General features: G+C 44.8%; 5 non-coding genes across 5 annotated transcripts; all 5 read left to right on the plus strand.

Annotated features, from left to right (window-relative positions):
• Positions 1–10,411: 10,411 nt before the first annotated feature.
• On the plus strand, positions 10,412–10,482 carry trnag-gcc (transfer RNA glycine (anticodon GCC)). Its single transcript has one exon. It is a non-coding gene; the product is annotated as a tRNA-Gly (tRNA).
• A 586-nt stretch (positions 10,483–11,068) lies between these two features.
• On the plus strand, positions 11,069–11,139 carry trnag-gcc (transfer RNA glycine (anticodon GCC)). The gene has a single exon. It is a non-coding gene; the product is annotated as a tRNA-Gly (tRNA).
• A 1,130-nt stretch (positions 11,140–12,269) lies between these two features.
• On the plus strand, positions 12,270–12,340 carry trnag-gcc (transfer RNA glycine (anticodon GCC)). Its single transcript has one exon. It is a non-coding gene; the product is annotated as a tRNA-Gly (tRNA).
• A 2,376-nt stretch (positions 12,341–14,716) lies between these two features.
• Positions 14,717–14,787, plus strand: trnag-gcc (transfer RNA glycine (anticodon GCC)). Its single transcript has one exon. It is a non-coding gene; the product is annotated as a tRNA-Gly (tRNA).
• Positions 14,788–24,162: 9,375 nt separating this feature from the next.
• On the plus strand, positions 24,163–24,233 carry trnag-gcc (transfer RNA glycine (anticodon GCC)). The gene has a single exon. It is a non-coding gene; the product is annotated as a tRNA-Gly (tRNA).
• The last annotated feature ends 1,588 nt before the right edge of the window (positions 24,234–25,821 follow it).

Consider the following 25,821-nt stretch of genomic DNA (forward strand, 5'->3'; position numbering starts at 1 on the left):
GACTCGATGGGCCGAGTGGCCTGATTCAGCTCCTGTATCTTATGGTATTGGTGATGTTCACATCCCTCAACTCTCTCAATATCAACACCATTGATATAGGTAGTAGGATGTGGAGACTTTGGAGAGGCTGAGAAGATGTTCACCAGGATGCTGCCGGGATTAGAGGGCATGTGCTAATCAGGAGAAGCTGGACAAACTTGGGCTGTTTTCTCTGGAGCAGCAGAGTTGAGGGGAGATCCAATACAGCTTTACAAGATTATGAGAGGCATGGAGTAGATAGCCAGTACCTTCAAAGTTCAAAGTATATTTATGTACCACGGCGTGTGCTGACTGACAACTGAACCCTGGTGTGGAGCAACGACAAACTCCCACGTAGAGACAGAAACAAGAGATTACTCACAGGGATTTCAACTGAATATTGGTAGTTTGACTGAGCAACACTACGATATGTATCATTCTCAAAACAAAAGGACCCTGCAATAGGTGCTAATCAGGAGTCCACTATAAATAATCACAGTACGCGGAAAACCCATGCCAGTCAAAACAAACCCGGTAAGATGAAATAGAAAATACAAGGGTTTAGCAAGTCTAGACAAGACAACAATTAACAAATATGGATGCACTGGGCCACAGGGCTTTTGACATTATGCCTTCGTATACATCTCCGAGATTCATTTTCTTGTGGGCATCCGTAATAAATACAAGAAACACAACAGAGTCGACAAAAGACCAATCCCATCAATACCAGCACTTCAGGTGAGAGGGAAAAATTTCAAAGGAATGTGTGGGGCAAGTATTCTGTTACACAGAGAGTGGTGGGTACCTGGAATGCGATGCCAGGGTTGGGGGTGGTAAATCCGTATGATAGAGATGTTTAAAAGCCCTCTGCAATCAGATGTCTGAGTGGACATTGAACCCATGAACACTACACCACACTACTTTCTCTCTCTCTTTTTGCACTGCTTACCTAATTTAACTTTTTAAATAAATAGAATAAAGGTGAGGTGTTTGTGAAATGTCAAATCAAGCAAGCTGATTAGATAAACACAAACAAGAGGAAATCGGCAGATGCTGGAAATTCAGGTAACACATACACTCCCTGGAGAGCAGGAGAATGAGGGGGTGACCTCATAGGCATTTATAAAATCACAAGGGGTACGGATAAAGCGGATGGTAATAGTCTTTTCCTCAGAATCAGGAAGTCCAAAATTAGAGAGCTCAAGTACATAAGAACTAGGGGCAGGAATCGGCCAATGGAATTCTCAAGTCTCTCAAATCAGGTCTGTCATGTACATCAATTGTTATATGGTGATGGTGATAACATTCCTGTTTCTTCCCCACCAATTTCAGCTGGTTGATATGGTACCACCGACTTTTATCTGGAGAAGTCAGCCCTTTGTACACTGCAGGACTTGCTTTGTCTATGATTCCATAGGGCCCTGCAAACCTGGGATTGAAAAATGAGGTGGGTTGGTGTATTCTGATCATCACCCTTTGTCCTGGGCTTAACTCCATGGGACTGACTTTTGAGTCAAAGTAGGCTTTACTCTGTTGCCTTTTCTTTCCTACTTGGTGGGCTGCCACACAATTGGCCTCTTTCAATGTCTCTACCAATTGTTGCACCCACTTTTCTGACATGATCCCATCGATTTTGGGTTCTGACAAATCTAATCCTAGCAACTCCTCCAATCCTCTCATGTCCCTTCCGGTCATGAGTTTATACGGGGTGTAACCAGTTGAAGATGTCACTGTGTTCCTTATTATCATCAAGGCATAAGGCAAAACTACTTGCCATGTTGTTCCATGTTGTTGCACCATTTTTGCAATCATATTTTTTAGTGTTCGAATCATCCTTTCCACCATTCCACTAGACAGAAGTCTGTAAGGTATATGAAATCTCTGCTTAAAAGTGCCATGACATCTTGCATTATCTGGGCCGTGAAATGTGTGCCTTGATCCGATTCGATACTCCGGGGTAGTCCCCAGCCAGTGAGTATCCTTTCCAGCAGGATTTTTGCAGTGGCCTTTGCTGTGTTTGTCTTAGCCGGGAAAGCTTCCACTCACTTCGTAAAGTTATCTATTACTACCAGAATATATTTGTACCCTCCAGCGGTGGGTGGTAAGGGACCAACGTAATCTATCTGCAAATTTGTCCAAGGCCCTTCCACTGTTCTGGTGTGTCGAAGGGCCCCTTTCTTTACATTTTGATCAGGATTATATTGTGCACAAATCAAGCATTTTTGACATAATTCTCCACATCATCCTTCATCTTCAGCCACCAGCCCACTTCCTTGATCTTTTCCAGAGTGCTTTCGTACCCCTGGTGTCCCCATAGATCATGATTTCTTCCTCCCTCTGGAACCACAATCTTTTCTTCATGAAGGACAACTTCATCTTTGACAAACACTCCCTTGTGCTCTTTATATATTTCAGACCCCTGCTCCCTCTATTAATTTTTAAAATTCTTTATCTGTCTTCTGCTCCTCTGTTAAATCCATAACCTTAATCTGCTGTTCTTTCTGCCTCCCAATCTCCCCAATCTGTGGCTGCCATTCTTGCCCAAACAATTGCTTCGCCAATTTGTCAGCCTTTCGATTTCCCTCTGGAGATAATTTAGAGCGGGCTTTCACCTTTACGATGCCATATTCCTTTCCCTTTGCCTCCTGAAATATATATTGTAATAAAGCAGCAGATGGGAGGGGCTTCCCATCAGCTGAAACAAACTCTCTGGCTTCCCACAGAGGCCAATGTTCCGAGAGGCTGTTACAAACATACATACTATCAGAGTGTATGACTGACCCTGGCGGGAAATGTTCTGGGTGGATAACCACATATGCTACGGCTGCCAAGTCTGCTGTCTGCACACTCATGATTTTGGGGAACTTTAAAGCTGTACTATACCTTTCCTGGCCATGTTCATCCTCTACATATACACCACACCCAGTTCTCCTCTCACCATCCTATATTGATGAGGAGCTGTCTACAAACATTTTAAAGTAGGTTTTTTCATTTGTGCCTTTGTTCTCAGTCATCACTTTATCTGATCTCCTTCCACCCCCTCCTTTTTGTTTTGATACAAATGGGCCCTTGGGATCATTTGCTCTCATAACCTGACACTCGTGTTCTCTTCCTTGGTACACCAGGTTACCGGCTAACATTGAGGTAGTGTTTACTCGCTTCACACGAATATTTCTTCCTTGCAACAGCAATGTCCATCTGGCAATTCTGTTTTGGCTTACTGACCCATCTTTAGTCCTTCCATCTAACAGTAATTGTATCGGGGTGTGTTCTGTCAGTACTGTCAGTGGATTAAGTCCCACTATGTAGGTGGAATATTGTACCACCCAGAAAACGGCTACAGGTGTTTTTCACATACAGTATACCCCTGTTCTACTGGTGAGAGAATGCGCGATGCCTACGCTACAGGTCTTAGCTTCCCGTGCGCCTCCTGTAACAGCACTGCCGATAGGCTGGTATCAGTTGTCACCACCTCCAATGAAAATGACTCAGTCTGATTGGGTTTTTAAAGCAGACGCAGTGGCCAACGCTTGCTTCAGGTCTGTGGAGGTCTGGGAATGTTCTGATTTCCATCCCCACGCCACATTCTTTTTCAGTAACTCGGTTAAAGGAGCTGCAGTGGAAAATCCATCAAAGTGATCCCTACCGGCCCCAGAAAAGACCACGGCCCTTTCGGGTCTTGGCAGTTTCATATTTTTGCTTGTCAATTTCTCTTTTTCCTGGTGTTAAGATCATTCCCAAGTAACTAACTTCTTGTTTCATCACTTGTGCTTTTTAAAGGTTTGCCTTTAGTCCCAATGCTTGTAATAATTGCAGCAGATCTGTCATTAACTGATAATGTTTCAGCCTGGTTTCAGACTGCAGGAGTAGATTATCTACGTATTGTACCAAGCACATGGGCTTTTAAAACATTTTAACCCTTCCCCGAAGTGCTGGTGAAATATAGACGGGGAATTATTGAACCCCTGTGGTAGGGCAGTCCATGTCCCTGAAAGGGAAATGTATTGACACTCTCTTTCCAGTGGGATAGACCAAAATCGATTATTTATGTCTAAAACTGAACCATTGCGCTCTTTCATTCTGTTTGACCAATGTCTCTGGGTGAGTTGCTACATTTGGGGCTGTTAATGGAATTGCTTTATTCAGCTGTCGATAGTCCATTGTCAACCTCCAACTACCAGCTGGTTTCCTCACTGGCCATGTGGGTGAGTTATTAGTGGAGGCTACTGGCCTCACTCAGTACCCCTTGTACCTAACTCTGTGTTACCTGCCTACATCGTCCTCTGCTTTTTGCTTCTGTGGTTTGGGGTCTGGATCTTGTACGCACACACTGCCAGCCACCTTTCCACAGTCATGCCTGTGCCTTGCAAATGCCCCCGAGTTCTGTGGGGTAATTTGCTGCACCTTCTGACCGTTGCTCATCTCCTCCGGTTTTATTCACATTTCACCCATGGTGCAAATTTTATCCTGACAGTCTCCTGCTGGATCTGCATGTGGTTATGTTATTCATGCCAGTTGGCATCTGCCAAGTCATACAGTTAACTGGCTCTAAACTTTGGCCATATAATCACGCCCGAGTATATGTTCCTGCTCCGCTCCCTGGCTAATTCCACCAACACTGTTGAATGTTCCAAAGTTATGTCTCCTATCCTTACTTCCAATGGGAAACTCATACGTCCCACCTGTGAATGTCCTGTGAATCCATGTAGGATAATTTTACCTGATATCTTCTAGTTTGTGCTATTCACATTAGCGGTGTTGACGGTGGTTCGGGATCCTCCGGTGTCCCATAAAAAGGTAACAGAGCGGCCTCCAACCCTACCACTCACTAGAGTCTTCCGGTTTCGTCCCATCTTGTGTCACCCACCCACGCTGGTGAGGCCTGACACTGTCACTGAGGCTCGGGGTACAATTCCCTGGATGGTGATGTCTCCACCATGTTATCTTTGTGGCCTCCGTCTTTCTGGCCCCTCCAAGGGCAAACCGCATTGCTCTGCTCTTTCTCGTCTCAGGTTTTGACGCTCTCTCTTAATGTGTCCCTCTTGACCGCAGTTACAGCATTTAATTACTCTGCTTTCAGTTCATTCCATTTCCTCTGCCCTTCCCTGCCCCTTGATAGTGTGGCAGGGACACCCCCGGGGTGGGTCCCCTACCCTCATTTCTCCAGGCAGTTGTGTCACTTTTCATAGGCATCACCTTCCCATTAGAGGGTTTAGTTGGTCTTTGTATCTGCTTTGCCCACGCTTTACTCATTTTCCCCAGTACCCATGCCTCAGTATGTGTGGATTCAAACATTTCCAATGCCTTTTTAGATTCATTGGTACAGTGAGACACCGGTGTCCTCAACTGTCTATTTGAGGCCTCTGGTTCAAAATCGTCCTGCTCTAATGCTGTTCCATACACCCCTTGGAACACACAGCGCCTTAATTTCCTGCAGAGCATGAAGAAAGCTCACCTCTGTCCCAGGATACTGACGGACTTTTACCGCTGTACCATTGAGAGCATATTCACCAACTGCATCTCAGTGTGGTATGGCAATTGTCCCGTATCGGACCGCAAAGCACTCCAGCGTGTGGTGAAAACTGCCCAGTGGATTATCGGCACCCAATTGCCCACCATCTACCATAAATGCTGCCTGGGCAGGGTGAAAAGCATTATCAAGGATGCATCTCACCCTAACCATGGACATTTTACTCTCCTCTCATCCGGTAGGTGCTACAGGAGCCTCCGCTCCTGCACCAGCAGGCACAGGAAGAGCTTCTTCCCTGAGGCTGTGACCCTGCTGAACCTCACATCACAGCGCTAAGCAGTATTGCACCCATATTGTACTGTCTCAGTACTTTTATATTTGTGTGCTGTAGCACTTACAAAATAACTGGAAATAAAAAGTAAATAATACTATTCTTTGCATTTCTGGTTAGATGCTAACTGGCTTTGTATACATTGACTAGATACATTGGCTTTGTATCTGTACTTGGCACAATGACAATAAAGTTGAATGTAATCTAATAAACGAGATGCAAATGCAGTGGGATGTTCATCTCCTCTCCGGTAACGTTTGGCTAACGCCTCTACTGGGTCCCCTCTGGTGCATCATAATTATTGTAACCGTATCTGGTAGCTTCATCTGCTAAACCATAATCACCTTCTTCCCCGTTGCCAGATCCAAAAGCACATACTATTCCTCGTTGTGCAGCAAGTTGGTCCTGCAGCTTTTGAATGTGCTTTAAACACTTTACATGACTGCCTGTGTTACTCTTCCTTACCTGTGCTGATTTCTGAATCACAGTCATAGCCGTCTTTAAATCCCTGCACTGTTTCCTTAATCCCTCCACTTCATCCTTCACTAGTTCAGCTGCTTCCTGTAGTTTACTTTCCTCTTTAAGTAATTTCTCACACTTCGACTGAAACTGGTTCATCAGCATCAAGTGCATGCCTCTCTGACCCTGTAAATCAGTAACCCTTTCTCTAAAGGTTTCTACCTCCTGTTGGAGCCTTTTGTGTTCTCCTAACCTCTCGCTCAGCGTCTGCGTTATGCTGATATTCTGGGGGTTCCTGTTGTAACCTCACTCGTTCGGCTTCTGCTTTATGCAGACATTCATTTTCTGTTTCTAATCTGTGCTGTTCTGCCTTGGCATTCTGTCGTAATTCTCTCAACTCCTCAAGTAAACCCAACTGCAACCGGTTTCTGTAATTGTTTAAACTTCCTGCCCGACAGTTTCCACTGGGCGGTTTTTCACAGAGCGTCCCCACCAGTTTTCCCTCCACAGCCAGAGTGACCAGCAAGCTCTCCATATAGCAGCCACTCCACCAACACCTATTTCTGGAGGTATCCCCTCCAATCACAACAATCCAAGTCCTTCCGACTTGCAAATTTCCTGAATTCTTCAGCCTGGGTTAGTAAACGCTAAGTACCCAGCCCTAGATCTCTCAATACCTCACCCATGTGCTCCGACTGGAGTCTCCCACTGAACAAAGAGATTTTACCTCGAGCCCCCACCAGGAACACCAATTCTGTTACAAGAATCACCCCTTGTAGTAATGATCGGTGAGGCACAGAGAATCTGTATTTACCGACAAGCAACTTATTGTCTCAACTAAGAAGCATGTAGGTTCACAAACTAACTACCTGTGAGCACCCCACTAGAAACCCTGGCCCTCCATAAACAGTCAATGAAGAGAAAAGGTATTACCCAGGAAAAAGTCCACGCTGCCCAGGCGTTCCCTGTGGTACCAATCTCCACGTGCCCAGCAGTCCTCCTTATCGGCGATGGTTGGTCTCTGGTTGCTGGAAAGATGTTGCCATTAGGTACTTGGAGCTCCTGGCTCTTATAGATCCATCAATTGAACTGGTGGATCTCCATCCCAAAGGCTCAAGGTCACCTGAGCTACCTTGGTCACCATCTTACTGGCTCTAGTCCAGGGTTACAACCACCATTGTCTCATGGTTCTGCCCACTCCAGCCTTGTATACTTATGTTTTTCAACTCTGACTGGTCCAAACCAGTTAAACTAGGTGACCCACTGGGTCTAACAAAATTACTGATTGCTTCTTTGGTAGGTCTGTCTCTTTACATAATAAATAGCTGAGAATGGTCTCAGGCTTGGCAGGTCATTACCTGAAGCTCCTTGTGTCCACATTCAATTGCTCTGATTAGATGATCCTACAGCAAGAATCAGTTCAGGGTCCACAAAATGGTGGGGGGTGGGAGGAGAAATAAAGACAATTGGGTTGTCTGCTTCCCCTGTCCTTGATTCATCCGAATCCATTCTGTAGGCTGTAGTTCCTTCCAGCCAACACTTTGAACTAGTTTAATGTTCTGAAGTTCCAAAACAGAACATTTCTGTACTTGGACATTGGTGTTTCCACACCGGGCTGTGCTACAGCTGGTCAGGGTAGTCATCGCTCTGCATCTATAGAAGTATAATGCAAAGTAATTTAAAGTTACAGACCCTCCCCAACTCCTATCCCTTAATGAGGACCTCCAGCTTCCAATTCCTGCAGTCAAAAATCCAAAAGTCAGCTCTTTGCTTGCGCTGTCGTTGAGTGAGAGGTTGTGTTGCACCATTCAGCCAGATTTTCAATCTCCCTCCTGAGTGCCGGTTTGTCACTGTGGGAAAAGGAGTCGACGTTTTGCCAAATAAAAATCTGGACTGGCATCTCGTTATTCCAGGATACGGATGCTACTGGTGTGATAGATATTTGCCATCTGTAGAAGTTGTGTACGTTATGTGCAGACACTCCTGTACCAAGTGTCACTTTATGGACATACAATCAATGTATATAAGATACCTTATGTATTCACAGTACCAATAAAATGTATTCACCCCCCCCCGGATGTTTTCATGTTTTATTGTTTTACAGGATAGAATCACTGTGGGTTCAATTTGGCTTTTTTTACACTGATCAACAGAAAAAGACTCTTTTGTGTCAAAGTGAAAACAGATCTCTACAAAGTCATCTAAATTAATTACAGACATAAAACACAAAATAATTGATTGTTTTAGTGTTCCCTCCCTTGAATATGGCACACCAAAGAACTCACATGAATCTGTATCTCGGTGGAATAAAGGGAATTACAGAGGCATGAGAGAGGGGCTTGCCCAGGTGGATTGGAGGGGACACTGGTGGGGATGACGGCAGAGCAGAGATGGCTGATGTTTCTGAGAATAGTTCACAAGGCGCAGGATAGATTTGCCCCACAAAAGAAGACATTCTCAAGTGGCAGGGACAGGCAATTGTGGCTGACAAGGGAAGTTAAGGACAGCATAAAAGCCAAGGAAAGGGCATATAAGGCAGCAAAAGTGAGTGGGAAGCTGGATGATTGGAAAGCATATAAAATCCAACAAGAATTAGAATCAGCAAACACGAGGAAATCTGCAAATGCTGAAATTTCAAGCAAAGCACATAAAAATGGTTTATTATCAGCCATGTGTCATGACATTTATTAACTAAGCAGCAGCAGTTCAGTGCAATAAATAATCTAGAAGAAGAAGAAACTGCAATTGAGCTTTTTGGCCATCAGACTAAACGCTATGTTTGGCATAAACCAAACACCGCACATCATCAAAACCATGCCATCCCTACCGTGAAGCATGGTGGTGGCTGCATCATGCTGTGGGGATGCTTCACTGCAGCAGGTCCTGGAAGGCTTGTGAAGGTAGAGGGTGAAATGAATGCAGCAAAATACAGGGAAATCCTGGAGGAAAACCTGATGCAGTCTGCAAGAGAACTGTGACTTGTGAGAATATTTTTTCCCCAGCAAGACAATGACCCCAAGCATAAATCCAAAGCTACACAGGAATGGCTTAAAAACAACCAAATTAATGTCCTTGAGGGGTCAAGTCAGATTCCAGCCCTCAATCCAATTGAGAATTTGTGGCTGGACCTGAAAAGGGCTGTTCACTCACGATCCCCGTGCAATCTGACAGAGCTTGAGCAGTTTTGTAAAGAAGAATGGGGGAAAATTGCAGTGTCCAGATGTGCGAAGCTGATAGAGACCCATCGACACAGACTCAAGGCTGTAATTGCTGCCAAAGTTGCATCTACTAAATACTGACTTGAAAGGGGTGAGTAATCATGTAATCAATCATGTTGTGTTTAATAATTGTAATAAATTTTGACCAATTTGTATAAATTTGTTTTCACTTTGACATGAAAGACTTTTTGTTGATCAGTGTCAAAGAGCCAAATTAATTCCACTGTGATTCAATGTTGTATTTCTGTTAATCAGCATCAAGGAGTGAAAATAATTCCACTGTGATTCAATGTTGTAAAACAACAAAACATGAAAACATCCAAGGGGGTGAATACTTTTTATAGACTCTGTATATTTATTACTCCTAATTATTGTGTTGTCAAAATTCAAAGTACATTGATTATCAAAGTTCATCGTCTTGCGGGCAGCCACAGAACAAAAAACACAAGAAAATCTGCAGATGCTGGAAATCCAAGCAACACACACTAATTTCTCCATAATTTCTGCCATCTCCAATGGGATCCCACCACCAGGTACATCTCCATCTAACCCCCCCCCCCAGACTGTCCATTTACAGGCGGAACAAGTGCCACACCTGCCCCTACACCTCCTCCCTCACGACCACTCATGGATGAGCGATGAGCGACGAGCAAGTGCGACAGGTCTGTGACCCGGAGAGGATCTCGCCATGTTGAGGTTGATCCAGAGTGGGGAATATCTGAACAGACCTAGTGAGTTTGGAAGTTGTGAAACTGCTGAAAGAGTTGTGTAACCAAAGAGTTAATGATGTTTGTTATGGGACAAGGCAGTGAACCTTGGGGTTGTTTGAATGAACAAGAACACGAGAATGAGCAAAGTTATTTCTGGTGTGGTCTGTCCTCTGATGTACATAATTTGGTTGATCTGTTAACAGTTGCATTGGTGGTTCAGTGGTAGAATTCTTGCCTGCCACGCGGGAGACCTGGGTTCGATTCCCAGCCAATGCAGTTTGATATGCAATGTGCAATCTGCATCTCTTTCATGTTTGGTGTTTCGTGCATCTCTTTACAGTGGTCAGTGACCTGGGTTCAATTCCCGCTGCTGTCTTTGAAATATATAATACCTTCTCTAAATATATAATACCTTCTCTTTACAACTATTTCATATTCTGCCTTTGTATGTTATACTTTCACATGTTCCTTTCAGGGTCAGTGAGGGTGACATGCTAATCTGGCAGTGGAAGTGTTTCAACTCTTGCGGCCTGTCCCCAGCACATCCCCAGACTGTGTTGCTCGTTGCTGCCAATGATGCTTTTCACTGTATGTTTTGACGTATGTGTGACAACTAAAGCTCATATTTAACACAGGTAGTGTTAACACAGGTACCTCGCTGATGTTATGTGCTTGCAAGAAAATCTTTAATTGTATTTGTGAATATGTCAATAAACTCAATGTTGATAATGGTCTATGAACTGAAAGTGACGTCTGAAAATTTTCAAGAGAAATGTGTAAAAAGGAACACTGGAATGGGCAAAGTTGTGTGTGGTGTGGTCTGTCCTCTGATGTACTTAATTTGGTTGATCTGTTAACAGTTGCATTGGTGGTTCAGTGGTAGAATTCTCGCCTGCCACGCGGGAGACCTGGGTTCGATTCCCAGCCAATGCAGTTCAGTGCTTGGGGTGTGGTAGTGTAATGTGCATCTCTTTAGTGTTCAGTGTGCATCTCTTAACTATCAAAGCATGTGAACTGTATACAACCCTGAGATGCATCTTCTTGCAGGTGGCCACAAAACAAAGAAACAAAACGGAACCCATTAAAAAACTCCAGACAACAAGGACTCACAAAAAAGAACAAATCAGGCAAACACTAAAAAATGAACAAATAACCGACAGAATATTAACGGCAGAGTCCCTGAAAATGAGTGCACAGTCACAGAACCGTTTCAGCACTGAGACGAGTGAAGCCGGTTCAGGAGCCGATGACTGCAGGCCACAGCCACGGTACCAGTTCAATGCTGGGACGAGCGAAGCCGGTTCAGGAGCCGATGACTGCAGGCCACAGCCACGGTACCAGTTCAATGCTGGGACGAGCGAAGCCGGTTCAGGAGCCGATGACTACAGGCCACAGTCACAGAGTTACTTCAGCACTGAGGCAAGTGCCGATACTTGCAGGCCACAGCTGTGGTCAGTTCAGTGCAAACCCCACGGGGTAGAGAGCTGAATACTGGCTCGTCCTCCTTCCCCCTCAGCCTTTATCATATTTCGCATTTTTGTGCTCCATTGTATCCAGAGTAACAATTAGTTGGTTCACCTTTCTACTTGTATACTGGAAATGACCTTAAACTATCGTAAACTTGTAATTGATGTGAAATATATATGTTTCTCTTGTGAATCCTACCTCGCTGATGTTTTGTGCCTGCAAGAAATTCTTTCATTGTATTTGTGGATATGACAATAAACTTGATGTTGATAATGGGCTGTGAACTGAAAGTGACGACTGAAACTTTTCCAGAGAAATGTGTAAAAAGATGCCTCATGGATGAGCGACGATCGAGAGCGACAGGTCTGTGACCGGAGAGGATCTCGCCAGGTCGAGGTTGATCCAGAGTGAGGGATGTCTGAATAGACTTAGTGAGTTTTGGAAGTTGTGTAACCAAAGAGTTAATGATGTTTGTTATGGGACAAGGCAGTGAACCTTGGTGTTGTTTGAATGAACAGGAACACTGGAATGGGCAAAGTTGTGTGTGGTGTGGTCTGTCCTCTGATGTACATAATTTGGTTGATTTGTTAACAGTTGCATTGGTGGTTCAGTGGTAGAATTCTCGCCTGCCACGCGGGAGACCTGGGTTCGATTCCCAGCCAATGCAGTTCAATGCTTAGGGTTTGGTAGTGCGAGGTGCATCTCTTTACTGTACCAGTGACCAGGGTCCGGCTGTCGTCTTTGTACGTTTTCCCTGTGAAATATAATACCTTCTCTTTACTCTGACTTTGTATGTTATACTTTCACACGTTCCTTTTACGGTTAGTGAGGGTGACATGTTTGTCACAACTTTATGGGCTGAAGTGCCTGTATTGTGCTGTAGGTTTTCTATGTTTCAATGTTAATCTTTAACCTTTGATTCTGAGATACAGCATGGTAACATGGAGAGATTAAGGACAGAATTAGACCACTGTCCTACACAGTGGAGATTGTGTCTGATATCATCTGGAGATGACACATTGATCAGTTGAGGAGAGCAGAGTCGAAGTTGGAGAGGAAAGGTGGCTGTCCCTGTCAGAACCACTTCCTGCAGCCTCAGAGTCAACTTCTGCCACCACCACGGAGGAGTTACCAGAACCTGACATTGTTTCACAAAACTCACCTGCCGAGCAGAACAGGTGTTAACCCACAAGTAGGAAATCCTGCATAGCAATGAAATCTTTACACCTGAATGGAGAATTTAAAGTTTACAAAGCTGTGGGTGTCTGTATATAGCAGTTGTATTGTATACTGGGCCTATAGTTGATGCGTTCGTTCTCTATTGAGTTGGAGTTTACAGCTAAACAGGGAGGAGTGTTGTGTGTTTGCAATTTCATAGAAACATAGAAAATCTACAGCCCAATACAGGCCCTTTGGCCCACAATGCTGTGCTGAACATGTACTTACGTTAGATATTACCCAGGGTTACCCATAGCCGTCTACTTTTCTAAGTTCCATGTAACTATCCGGGAGCCTCTTAAAAGACCCTATCCTATCCTCCACCACCTTTGCCGGCAGCCCATTCCACACGCTCACCACTCTCTGCGTAAAAAATTACCCCTGACGTCTCCTCTGTACCTGCTTCCAAGCATCTTAAAACTGTGCCCTCTCGTGTTAACCATTTCTGCCCTGGGAAAAAGCCTCTGACTATCCACACGATCAATGCCTCTCATCATCTTATACACCTCTATCAGGTCACCTCTCATCCTCCATCGCTCCACGGAGAAAAGGCCGAGTTCACTCAACCTATTCTCATAAGGCCTGCTCCCCAATCCAGGCAACATCCTTGTAAATCTCCTCTGCACCCTTTCTATGGTTTCCACATCCTTCCTGCAGTGAGGTGACCAGAACTGAGCCCAGTACTACAAGTGGGATCTGACCGGGGTCCTATATAGCTGCAACATTACCTCTCAGCTCTTGAACTCAATTCCACGGTTGATGAAAGCCAATCCACCGTATGCCTTCTTAACCACAGAGTCAACCTGCACAGCAGCTTTGAGTGTCCCATGGATTTGGAACCCAAGATCCCTCTGATCCTCCACACTGCCAAGAGTCTCACCATTAATACTATAATCTGCCATCATACTTCACCAACCAAAATGAACCACCTCACACTTATCTGGGTTGAATTCCATCTGCCACTTCTTAGACCAGTTTTGCATCTTATTGATGTCTTGCTGTAACCCCTGACAGCCCCCCACAGTATCCACAACACTCCTCCAGTTCCATATACACTTTTCCACTACACACTTGATTAGTCCTATTCTCTCACGTCTTATCCTCTTTCTCTTCACATACTTGTAGAATGCCTTTGGAGTTTTCCTTAATCCTGTCCGCCAAGGCCTTCTCATGGCCCTTTCTGGCTCTCCTAATTTCATTCTTGAACTCCTTCCTGCTAGCCTATTAATCGTCTGGACCTCGATCATTACCTAGTTTTTTTGAATCTTTTGTAAGCTTTTCTTTTGTTCTTAACTAGATTTTCAACAGCCCTTGTACACCACAGTTCCTGTAGCCTACCATCCTTTCCCTGTCTCATTGGAATGTACCTATGCTGAATTCCATGCAAATATCCCCTAAATATTTGCCACATTTCTTCTGTACATTTCCCTGAGAACATCTGTTCCAATTTTATGCTTCCAAGGTCCTGCCTGATAGCCTCATATTTCCCTTTACTTCAATTAAACATTTTCCTAACTTGTCTGTTCCTATCCCTCTCCAATACTATGGTAAAGGAGATAGAATTGTGATCACTATCTGCAAAATGCTCTCCCACTGAGAGACCTGACACCTGACCAGGTTCATTTCCAAACACTAGATCAAATACAGCCTCTCCTCTTGTAGGCTTATGTACATATTGTGTCAATGATGTTTAATGCTGTTTGTTATGGAAGAACGCAGCGACCCTTGGAGTTGTTTGATCGAACAGGAACACTGGAATGAGTATAGTTGTTTCTGGTGTGGTCTGTCCTCTGATGTACATAATTTGGTTGATTTGTTAACAGTTGCATTGGTGGTTCAGTGGTAGAATTCTCGCCTGCCACGCGGGAGACCTGGGTTCGATTCCCAGCCAATGCAGTTCAGTGCTTAGGGTGTGGTCATCTCTTTAGTGTTCAGTGTGCTAGTCTTTACTGTGCCAGTGACCTTGGTCCCATTCCTGCTGCTGTCTTTGTATGTTCTCCCTGTGAAATATAATACCTTCTCTTTACAACTATTTCATACCCTGACTTTGAATGTTATACCTTCACACGTTCCTTTCAGGGTCAGTGAGGGTGACATGCTATTCTGGCAGAGGAAGTGTTTCACCCCTTACGGCCTGTCGCCAGCCCATCCCCAGACTGTGTTGCTCGTTGCTGCCAATGATGCTTTTCACTGTAAGTTTCGACGTATGTGTGACAAATAAAGCCCATATTTAACACAGGTGGTGTTAAATTACTCACAGGTAGTAATCTCAGGATTATTGTCTGTGTCATGTGACAGTGAGAATAGGAATAGAATGCGGTGGAGAATAAATGTGTGGCTGATGGATTGGAGCAGGGGTCTGAGATTCAGATTTCTGGATCATTGGGACCTCTTTTGGGCCAGATGTGACCTGTACAAAAAGGACGGGTTGCACTTGAACCCCAGGGAGACCAATATCCTGGCAGAGAGGTTTGCTAAGGCTATTGGGGAGAGTTTAAATGAGGATTGTTTGGGGATGGGAACCAAACTGAGGAGACTGGGTGTGACAGGGTCCTGAATTACCTCTATGAACTGTGCTCAATTACCCCTATGAACTGTGCTTTTAAAAAGAGAGAGAGAGATATTTAACACAGACATCTTGTTTTAAGAGACAGAGAGAGACAAAGACTGCTGCCAGTTTGTTTATACTTTCCCAAGGACATCGCCTGCTAGTACGTTCTGTGACGCCAAACCAAGCTATCGGACGATTGATGCTAATGAGAGAGATAAGAGAGACAATGGAGAAACATTCAAAATGCTAATAAGAGAGGAGAGAGGGATTAATGGAAAAGAAACACAATTCAGAATATTGACAGACCGGTTGCTTTGAACCTGAACTGTTTGAAGTTTGATGGACAGGTGATATCCCAGCAGGGGGATAAAAAGAGCGGGTTCGCTAAGGCATGACACATCACGACACCACGACACCACGAGACCACGAGACAACGAGACCCTGGAAAGAGCGGTGTGCCCCCACAAGTGGTGGGAGTTTGGAGGTCCGGTTCGCGGGAGCCGACCATAGGCTCACAGGGTGTAAAGGTACAATCGGTGGGAACCTGGTGTGTGTGTCCGCCCTTGCCTGGGTTCACCGCGGAAGAACGATCGTATTCATAACGGAGGGGTCACAGTCGGTGACCACAGCGGGATAGAAGACGTCAAAGGTCTGCCTGAACCAAATTGCATCCCCCCCTCTCTCTCTCTCTCTCCAATGGCACAACAGCGATTACTGCGAACTGTACTAAGCTGAACTGAACTCTGCGACACTTGAGACTGATCATTTTACCCCTAGACTGTGACAGAACTTGGTTGATCCCTATTACACTAGTTCTGTGTACATGTGTGTATTATCATTGCTAACCTGTTGCATTTATATCCTTACGATTAGAGTACTGTGTTACTTATTTCTTTAATATAACTTTATTAGTTCCTAGTAATCCAGACTCCAACAAGTGGTCCATTTCTGCTGGTTTGGCAACCCAGTTACGGGGTATGTAACAGCTCTTACAGACAGAAGGGAGGAACTGTTATTTGAGAGACAGTTGGTACTCAGTACGAGGAGATGAAATAGAAGGTCAGATGATAGACCTGAAACAGATGATTTTGCACACTGAATGAGCTTTGTTGTGCCCACAAATAGAGTGGGTTTTGGAGGATCGATCAGGCGGATTGATCAGTGGCTCTTGCAGTGTGGAGAAGGTGAGACCGGTGGGGAGTTATTTGTGTGTAAACCCTCGCCTGGGTTGATAGATCCACCACAGAAGAATGGTCTCCTTTGTTGTGGTCACAGTCAGTGACTTTTAAAGGATTTTGGAGGATAATGGGAAGGTCGACGGCGTCAGCTCACCTGAAGACTCAAATCTCTCCCTCTCTCTCTCTCCATCAGTATTCAACTCAATACCACGAACTGAAATGAACTTTACTCCTCCTCGTAAGACTACCTATTTACCCCTAGACTTGAAGAAGCTTGGTTTTCATATATTTCCACACTTACTTATATATAATCATTGCTAACCTGTTTGTTATATCTGCATTTATATTACTGTATTGCGTAGTTACTAATAAATACCATTAGTTAATAGCAATACTGGACTCCAAAGTGTTTCCCATTTCTGCTGGTTCTTTAACCTGTCCTGGGTCCCTATTAAAAATGGGGCCTGCGTCTGGGATCTGAACAAATTGTAGGAGGCTTGTTTGAACTGATTGGGGAAAATCCCTTTTGATTTGCTTGTGTGGAAATACAGCAGAAATGGACGTTAGTCTTGAGAAGTTTCTGTTGGAACCAACCCCTGAAGTGCTGGATGATGCTATGAGGAATGTGCTGTTGGCTATCGCTCAATAGTTAAGACTAAAGGTGACCACTAAAATGAGGGTAGCTCAGATACAGACAGCAATAGCCCAGCATTATGTCGTGAAGGGAAAGTTTGACGAGGAGGTGTTAGAGTTATTCGCTGGAGGTAAACTTACTGAGGCTGAGGCTCCACTTCAGGTGGAGCAATGCAGGCTGGAGGCTGAGGAGAGGAAAAGACAGCATGGGTCACAACTGAAACATCTCGAGGGTAGAGAGGCAGACAAACAGACAGAAGAGACAGAAAGACAGAGACTGTTTGAAAGGGAGATGTGGCAGCTGAGAGGTTTAGTGTTAGACCCTGCTGATTTTTACAGCTCGGAAGAGCTTGTTTTGTTTGATGAATTTAAAAGTTGTGTCCCCTATGATGTAAGGGCATGCCTAGATGAGGAGGATGCCGTCACCCTGCGGGGGTCTGCTAAGAAAGCAAAGTTGTTTTAACCCACGAGGTTGAGTTTACTCCAGGTGACAGTTACTCAGAGAGTAGCTGGGAGGTTCTGGGTGACCTTGAATTTGAAACCGGGACAAGTGATGAAAGTCCAGAAGAGGCAGCTGTCCCAATTGCCTGTTTCAGGTTGTTGAAGTACCTGTGGATTCACAGGGTACTGAACCTTTTGTTGAAACTCAGTAAAGGTCTGAGGTGTCTGACTTGGTTGGAAAAGAATGCAGTTCTTTTGTGTCACATGGTTTTGGTTCAGTGAATAAAGGGTTCACCTTGGTACCAGTGGAAATTGAGAATTCTCTGTCACTTGTATTAGACAGTGTTTTAAAAGTTAGTGATGAGATAAAAGTTGGCGAGGTAAGTGTAACTGAAAATAATGGGGAAAGTGTTGTCCCTGGACTTTTGAATAAAGTACTGGGAAAGGTTGGATTGGTTGTGCGACCTTTGACCCTGCTTGCAGGTCAAAGGCCTGCTGAGGAAGAATGTGCCCCTCTGTTGAATTGTGTTTGGACATTTGGAGGTAGCCACCTGCAAGGTTATGATGTTATTCATGATGATGTTGTTCAAATTTGGGGTGTGGAGAGACAAAACTTGAACTGTTGTTGTGACCAGGAGTGATCAGTGGTGGAAGATGTTATGGAAACAAGTCGAAGTGAAGGTTGTAGAAATAGGATAAATGGATTATTTGGCCTCTTCCACAATGTACACATGGTAGTTATAAGTCTGGTGATGGTGCTAAGTTTAGTAACCAATATGGGGAGGTTGATATCTCTCCAAGATAAGGGTGATTTAACAATTCAACTGATGAGCAGAGCTGTTGGTAATGAACCACACAGAAAGACTGATGTTTATCCCACATGCGCAATTACTCGAAGCATGGTTAGGAAGTCTGCTGAGGCCTATGATAGCAAAACCAGAGGTTTATAGTCCGATGATGTGTCACAGACTTCTCTACCTTCCATGTTACAACAGGATTTGGAGAGTAAGGTGTATGAGGAAGGTTTGTTCTTATGGAGGAAGGAATTTACAGAGGAACAGAATAAAGATTCTGAAATGGTGGCTTTACAGGAGACAGCTTTCACAGAAGGGGAGGTTCAGAGAGAGTCAGTGGGATATTATCTTAAAGATGGGCTGTTAATGAAGAAGTGGAGACCAGCCACTGTGCCTAAAAGTCAGGTAGTGGTTCTGAAAGTTTACAGGGCTGAAGTTTAAACATGGCTTACAGTATGCCTTTAGGTAGACATTTTGGAATGAGAAAGACAGTGCACAGGATTATGAAGGAATTCCACTGGCCTAATTTAAGAGAGGATGTTGTGAATTTTTGCAGGACTTGCCTTACCTGCCAGGTTGAGGGGAAACTTAATCAGGTTATTCAAGTAACACCACTTAAACTGATACCAGCTTTTGGTGAACCTTTTTCTGGGGTCATAGTGGATTGTGTAGACCCATTGCTAAAGACTGCAGCTGGTCATCAGTATCTGTTAACAATGATGTGTGCTGTGTCTATGTTCCCTGAAGCCTTGCCTTTTGGAAACATCAAGGCAAAGACTGTGGTAAAAGCACTCAGTAAGTTTTTCACACTGATAGGTCTGCCCAAAGAAATTCAATTTGACCAGGGTAGTAACTTTACTTCGAGAACATTCCAGGGAATAGTTGGAGAATTGGGAGCCAGGTACATTGTGTCATCTGCATATCACACAGTGTCCAAGGGAGCCTTGGAACGGTTCAACTCCACTCTCGGTGCTGGCTTGAAGGGCCAAATGGCCTACTCCTGCGCCTATTGTCTATTGTCTATTAAGACCATGATTAAAACATCTTGTGTGAAAAATGGGAAAAACTGAGATGAGGGTCTCCCCTACTCTTATTTACTGTTGGAGATACGATTCAAAAATCATTGAAGGGTAGTCTGTTGGAACCTGTGTTCGGTCACAGGCCAAAAGGACCTTTGATCCTACTCAGAGAACTATGGTCTGATTTGGAAACATGTGTCAGTGTGCGTTAACTATGTTTTAAAATTCTGGGAGAGACTTAATAAGGTTTGGGACCTTGCAAAGGAAAGTTTGCAGAATGTTCAAATTAAAATGAAACATTTGTTTGATAGGATGGCACCTGGGAGAACTGTTATAAAACAAATGGAGTTGTAAAGGCTGTGGAATCTGTTAATGGGGTGAAGAATTGTTTTTACCCACTGAATCTAGTATCAACAAGATTTAAGAATTCCATTGTTTTGAAAAATATTACTGATAATGTCCATCATTTGGAACCTACACGGCAAAAACAATTGAAGGAATTAATTAGCAAGCATAAAGATTTATTCCCTGACATTCTAAGACAGTGTACAGCTGAAGGGCACGACATCATTGTAAATTCAGCCCAGCCCATGAGAGAGCTTGCTTACAGAATAAACTTAGAGAAAAGTAGAATGGTTGAACAAGAAATTGGAAACAAGAAGGAACAAGGAAAGAGAGTGGATGACTGTATTTATAGAGTAGGAAAGGCTAAATACCTTATAAAGAGTGACCTGTTAAAAGGATATTGGGGTGTTTCTCTGACAGAGAGGGCTAAAGAGAGATCAGCATTTGTGACACCATCTGGACTATATGAATAGAACATAGAATAGTACCGCACAGTACAGGCTCTTCGGCCCACAATGTTGTGCCGACTCTCAAACCCTGCCTCCCATATAAGCCCCCACCTTAGATTCCTCCATATACCTGTCTAGTAGTCTCTTAAACTTCACTAGTGTATCTGCCTCCACCACTGACTCAGGCAGTGCATTCCACTCACCAACCACTCTCTGAGTAAAAAACCTTCCTCTAATATCCCTTTTGAACTTCCCACCCCTTACCTTAAAGCCATGCCCTCTTGTATTGAGCAGTGGTGCCCTGGGGAAGAGGCGCTAGCTATCCACTCTATCTATTCCTCTTAATATCTGTACACCTCTATCATGTCTCCTCTCATCCTCCTTCTCTCCAAAGAGTAAAGCCCTAGCTCCCTTAATCTCTGATCATAATCCATACTCTCTAAACCAGACAGCATCCTGGTAAATCTCCTCTGAACCCTTTCCAATGCTTCCATATCCTTCCTATAGTGAGGTGACCAGAACTGGACACAATACTCCAAGTGTGGCCTAAGCAGAGTTTTATAGAGCTGCATCATTACATCGCGACTCTTAAACTCTATCCCTCGACTTATGAAAGCTAACATCCCATAAGCTTTCTTAACTACCCTATCCACCTGTGAGGCAACTTTCAGGGATCTGTGGACATGTACCCCCAGATCCCTCTGCTCCTCCACACTACCAAGTATCCTGCCATTTACTTTGTACTCTGCCTTGGAGTTTGTCCTTCCAAAGTGTACCACCTCACACTTCTCCGGGTTGAACTCCATCTGCCACTTCTCAGCCCACTTCTGCATCCTATCAATGTCTCTCTGCAATCTTTGACAATCCTCTACACTATCTACAACACCACCAACCTTTGTGTCATCTGCAAACTTGCCAACCCACCCTTCTACCCCCACATCCAGGTCGTTAATAAAAATCACGAAAAGTAGAGGTCCCAGAACAGATCCTTGTGGGACACCACTAGTCACAATCCTCCAATCTGAATGTACTCCCTCCACCACCACCCTCTGCCTTCTGCAGGCAAGCCAATTCTGAATCCACCTGGCCAAACTCCCCTGGATACCATGCCTTCTAACTTTCTGAATAAGCCTACCGTGTGGAACCTTGTCAAATGCCTTACTAAAATCCATATAGATCACATCCACTGCACTACCCTCATCTATATGCCTGGTCACCTCCTCAAAGAACTCTATCAGGCTTGTTAGACATGATCTGCCCTTCACAAAGCCATGCTGACTGTCCCTGATCAGACCATGATTCTCTAAATGCCTGTAGATCCTATCTCTAAGAATCTTTTCCAACAGCTTTCCCACCACAGACGTAAGGCTCACTGGTCTGTAATTACCCGGACTATCCCTACTACCTTTTTTGAACAAGGGAACAACATTCACCTCCCTCCAATCCTCCGGTACCATTCCCGTGCACAACGAGGACATAAAGATCCTAGCCAGAGGCTCAGCAATCTCTTCTCTCGCCTCGTGGAGCAGCCTGGGGAATATTCCGTCAGGCCCCAGGGACTTATCTGTCCTAATGTATTTTAACAACTCCAGCACCTCCTCTCCCTTAATATCAGCATGCTCCAGAACATCAGTCTCACTCATATTGTCCTCACCATCATCAAGTTCCCTCTCACTGGTGAATACCAAAGAGAAGTATTCATTCAGGATCTCGCTCACTTCCACAGCCTCCAGGCACATCTTCCCACCTTTATCTCTAATCAGTCCTACCTTCACTCCTGTCATCCTTTTGTTCTTCACATAATTGAAGAATGCCTTGGGGTTTTCCTTTACCCTACTTGCCAAGGCCTTCCCATGCCCCCTTCTTGCTCTTCTCAGCCCCTTCTTAAGCTCCTTTCTTGCTTCCCTATATTCCTCAATAGACCCATCTGATCCTTGCTTCCTAAACCTCATGTATGCTGCCTTCCTCCTCCTGACTAGATTTTCCACCTCACTTGTCATCCATGGTTCCTTCACCCTACCATTCTTTATCTTCCTCACCGGGACAAATTTATCCCTTACATCCCGCAAGAGATCTCTAAACATCGACCACATGTCCATAGTACATTTCCCTGCAAAAACATCATCCCAATTCACACCCGCAAGTTCTAGCCTTAAAGCCTCATAATTTGCCTTTCCCCAATTAAAAATTTTCCTGTCCTCTTTGATTCTATCCTTTTCCATGATAATTATAAAGGTCAGGGAGCGGTGGTCACTGTCCCCCAGATGCTCACCCAATGACAGATCTGTGACCTGACCCGGTTCATTACCTAGTACTAGATCTAGTATGGCATTCCCCCTGGTCGGCCTGTCCACATACTGTGACAGGAATCCATCTTGGACACACTTAACAAATTCTGCCCCATCTAAACCCTTGGAACTAATCAGGTGCCAATCAATATTAGGGAAGTTAAAGTCACCCATGATAACAACCCTGTTATTTTTGCACCTTTCCAAAGTCTGCCTCCCAATCTGCTCCTCTGTATCTCTGCTGCTACCAGGGGGCCTATAGAATACCCCCAATAGAGTAACTGCTCCCTTCCTGTTCCTGACTTCCACCCATATTGACTCAAAAGAGGATCCTGCTACATGACCCACCCTTTCTGTAGCTGTAATAGTATCCCTGACCAGTAATGCCACCCCTCCTCCCCTTTTCCGCCCTCTCTATCCCTTTTAAAGCACTGAAATCCAGGAATATTGAGAATCCATTCCTGCCCTGGTGCCAGCCAAGTCTCTGTAATGGCCACTACATCATAATTCCATGTATGTATCCAAGCTCTCAGTTTCAGCCCTTCTACCTTCCTGTCTTTACACCGTTTATTCTGCTTCTCTTTCCTCAAAGCCTCTCTATATGTTAGATCTGGCTTTACTCCATGCACTTCTTCCACTGCTCTATCGCTCCGGGTCCCATCCCCCTTGCAAATTAGTTTAAACCCTCCTGAACCATGCTAGCAAACCTACCTGCAAGGATATTGCTCCACCTCGAGTTCAGCTGCAACCCATCCAATCTGTACAGGTCCCACCTTCCCCAGAAGAGATCCCAATGATCCAAAAATCTAAAACCCTGCTCCCTGCACCAACTCCTCAGCCACGCATTCAACTGCCATCTCCTCTAATTCTTACCATCACTGTCACGTAGCACTGGCAGCAATCCTGAGAACACCACCCTTGAGGTCCTGTTCTTCAGCCTTCTGCCTAGTTCCCAAAACTCACACTTCAAGACCTCATCCCTCTTCCTGCCTATGTTGTTGGTCCCAACATGTATCATGACTTCTGGTTGCTTTCCCTCTCGTACCAGGATGTCGTGCACCCGGTCAGAGACATCCCGGACCCTGGCACCCGGGAGGCAACAAACCATGTGGGTGTCCTTCTCACGTCCACAAAATCTCCTGTCTGCTCCCCTGACTATAGAGTCTCCAATGACGACAGCTCTCCTCTTCTCCGTCCCACCCTTCTGCACCACAGGGTCAGACTCAGTGCCGGAGGCCCTGCCACCGTGGCTCACACCTGGTCGGTCGTCCCCGCCAACAGTATCCAGGACGGTAAACTTATTATTCAGGGGAATGGCTACAGGGGTGCTCTGCACGACTTGTCTGCTCACTTTCGCTTTCCCCCCTCTGACTGTCACCCAACGATCTGCTTCCGACAGCCTAGGTGTGACTACCTCCCTGTAGCTCTCATCTATGACTGCCTCATTCTCCCTTATGAGTCGAAAGTCATCCAGCTGCTGCTTCTTGGGGTTGTTTGAATGAACAGGAACACTGGAATGGGCAAAGTTGTGCCTGGTGTGGTCTGTCCTCTGATGGTTGATCTGTTAACAGTTGCATTGGTGGTTCAGTGGTAGAATTCTCGCCTGCCACGCGGGAGACCTGGGTTCGATTCCCAGCCAATGCAGTTCAATGCTTAGGGTGTGGTAGTGTAATGTGCATCTCTTTACAGTACCAGTGACCAAGTGTCCGGCTGTTGTCTTTGTACGTTTTCCCTGTGAAATATAATACCTTCTCTTTACTCTGACTTTGTATGTTATACTTTCACATTTTCCTTTTATGGTTAGTGAGGGTGACATGTTTGTCACAACTTTATGGGCCGAAGTGCCTGTATTGTGCTGTAGGTTTTCTATGTTTCGATGTTAATCTTTAACCTTTGATTCTGAGATACAGCATGGTAACATGGAGAGATTAAGGACAGAACTAGACCACTGTCCTGCACAGTGGAGATTGTGTCTGATATCATCTGGAGATGACACATTGATCAGTTGAGGAGAGCAGAGTCGAAGTTGGAGAGGAAAGGTGGCTGTCCCTGTCAGAACCACTTCCTGCAGCCTCAGAGTCAACTTCTGCCACCACCACAGAGGAGTTACCAGAACCTGACATCGTTTCACAAAACTCACCTGCCGAGCAGAACAGGTGTTAACCCACAGGTAGGAAATCCTCCATAGCAATGAAATCTTTACACCTGAATGGAGAATTTAAAGTTTACAATGCTGTGGGTGTCTGTATATAGCAGTTGTATTGTATACTGGGTCTATAGTTGATGCGTTCGTTCTCTATTGAGTTGGAGTTTACAGCTAAACAGGGAGGAGTGTTGTGTGTTTGCAATTTCATAGAAACATAGAAAATCTACATCACTATACAGGCCCTTCAGCCCACAATGTTGTGCTGAACATGTACTTACTTTAGATATTACCTGCGGTTACCCATAGCCCTCTAGGTTTCTAACCTCCATGTACCTATCCAGGAGTCTCTAAAAAGACCCTATCCTATCCTCCACCAGCACCGTAGCCGGCAGCCCATTCCACACGCTCACCACGCTCTGCGTAAAAAACTTACCCCTGACATCTCCTCTGTACCTACTTCCAAGCTCCTTAAAACTGTGCCCTCTCATGCTGATCATTTCAGCCCTGGGAAGAAGCCTCTGACTATCCACACAATCAAGCCTCTCATCTTATCAGGTCTCCTCTCATCCTCCACAGCTCCACGGAGAAAAGGCTGAGTTCACTCAACCTATTCTCATAAGGCATGCTCCCCAATCCAGGCAACATCTGTGAAAATATCCTCTGCACCATTTCTATAGTTTCCACATCCTTCCTGCAGTGAGGTGACCAGAATTGAGCACAGTACCCCAAGTGGGGTCTGACCAGGGTCCTATATAGCTGCAACATTACCTCTCGGCTCTTGAACTCAATCCCACGGTTGATGAAAGCCAATGCACCGTATTCCTTTTAACCACAGAGTCAACCTGCACAGCAGCTTTGAGTGTCCTGTGGATTTTGATCACAAGATCCCTCTGATCCTTCACACTGCCAAGAGCCTTACCATTAATACTATATTCTGCCATCATATTTGACCTACCAAAATGAACCACCTGCAAACACACATCAAAGTTGCTGGTGAACGCAGCAGGCCAGGCAGCATCTCTAGGAAGAAGTACAGTCGACGTTTCAGGCCGAGACCCTTCGTCAGGACTAACTGAAGGAAGAGTG

The sequence above is a fragment of the Mobula hypostoma genome, chromosome 28, assembly GCF_963921235.1.
Source record: "Mobula hypostoma chromosome 28, sMobHyp1.1, whole genome shotgun sequence".
NCBI lineage: Eukaryota > Metazoa > Chordata > Chondrichthyes > Myliobatiformes > Myliobatidae > Mobula > Mobula hypostoma.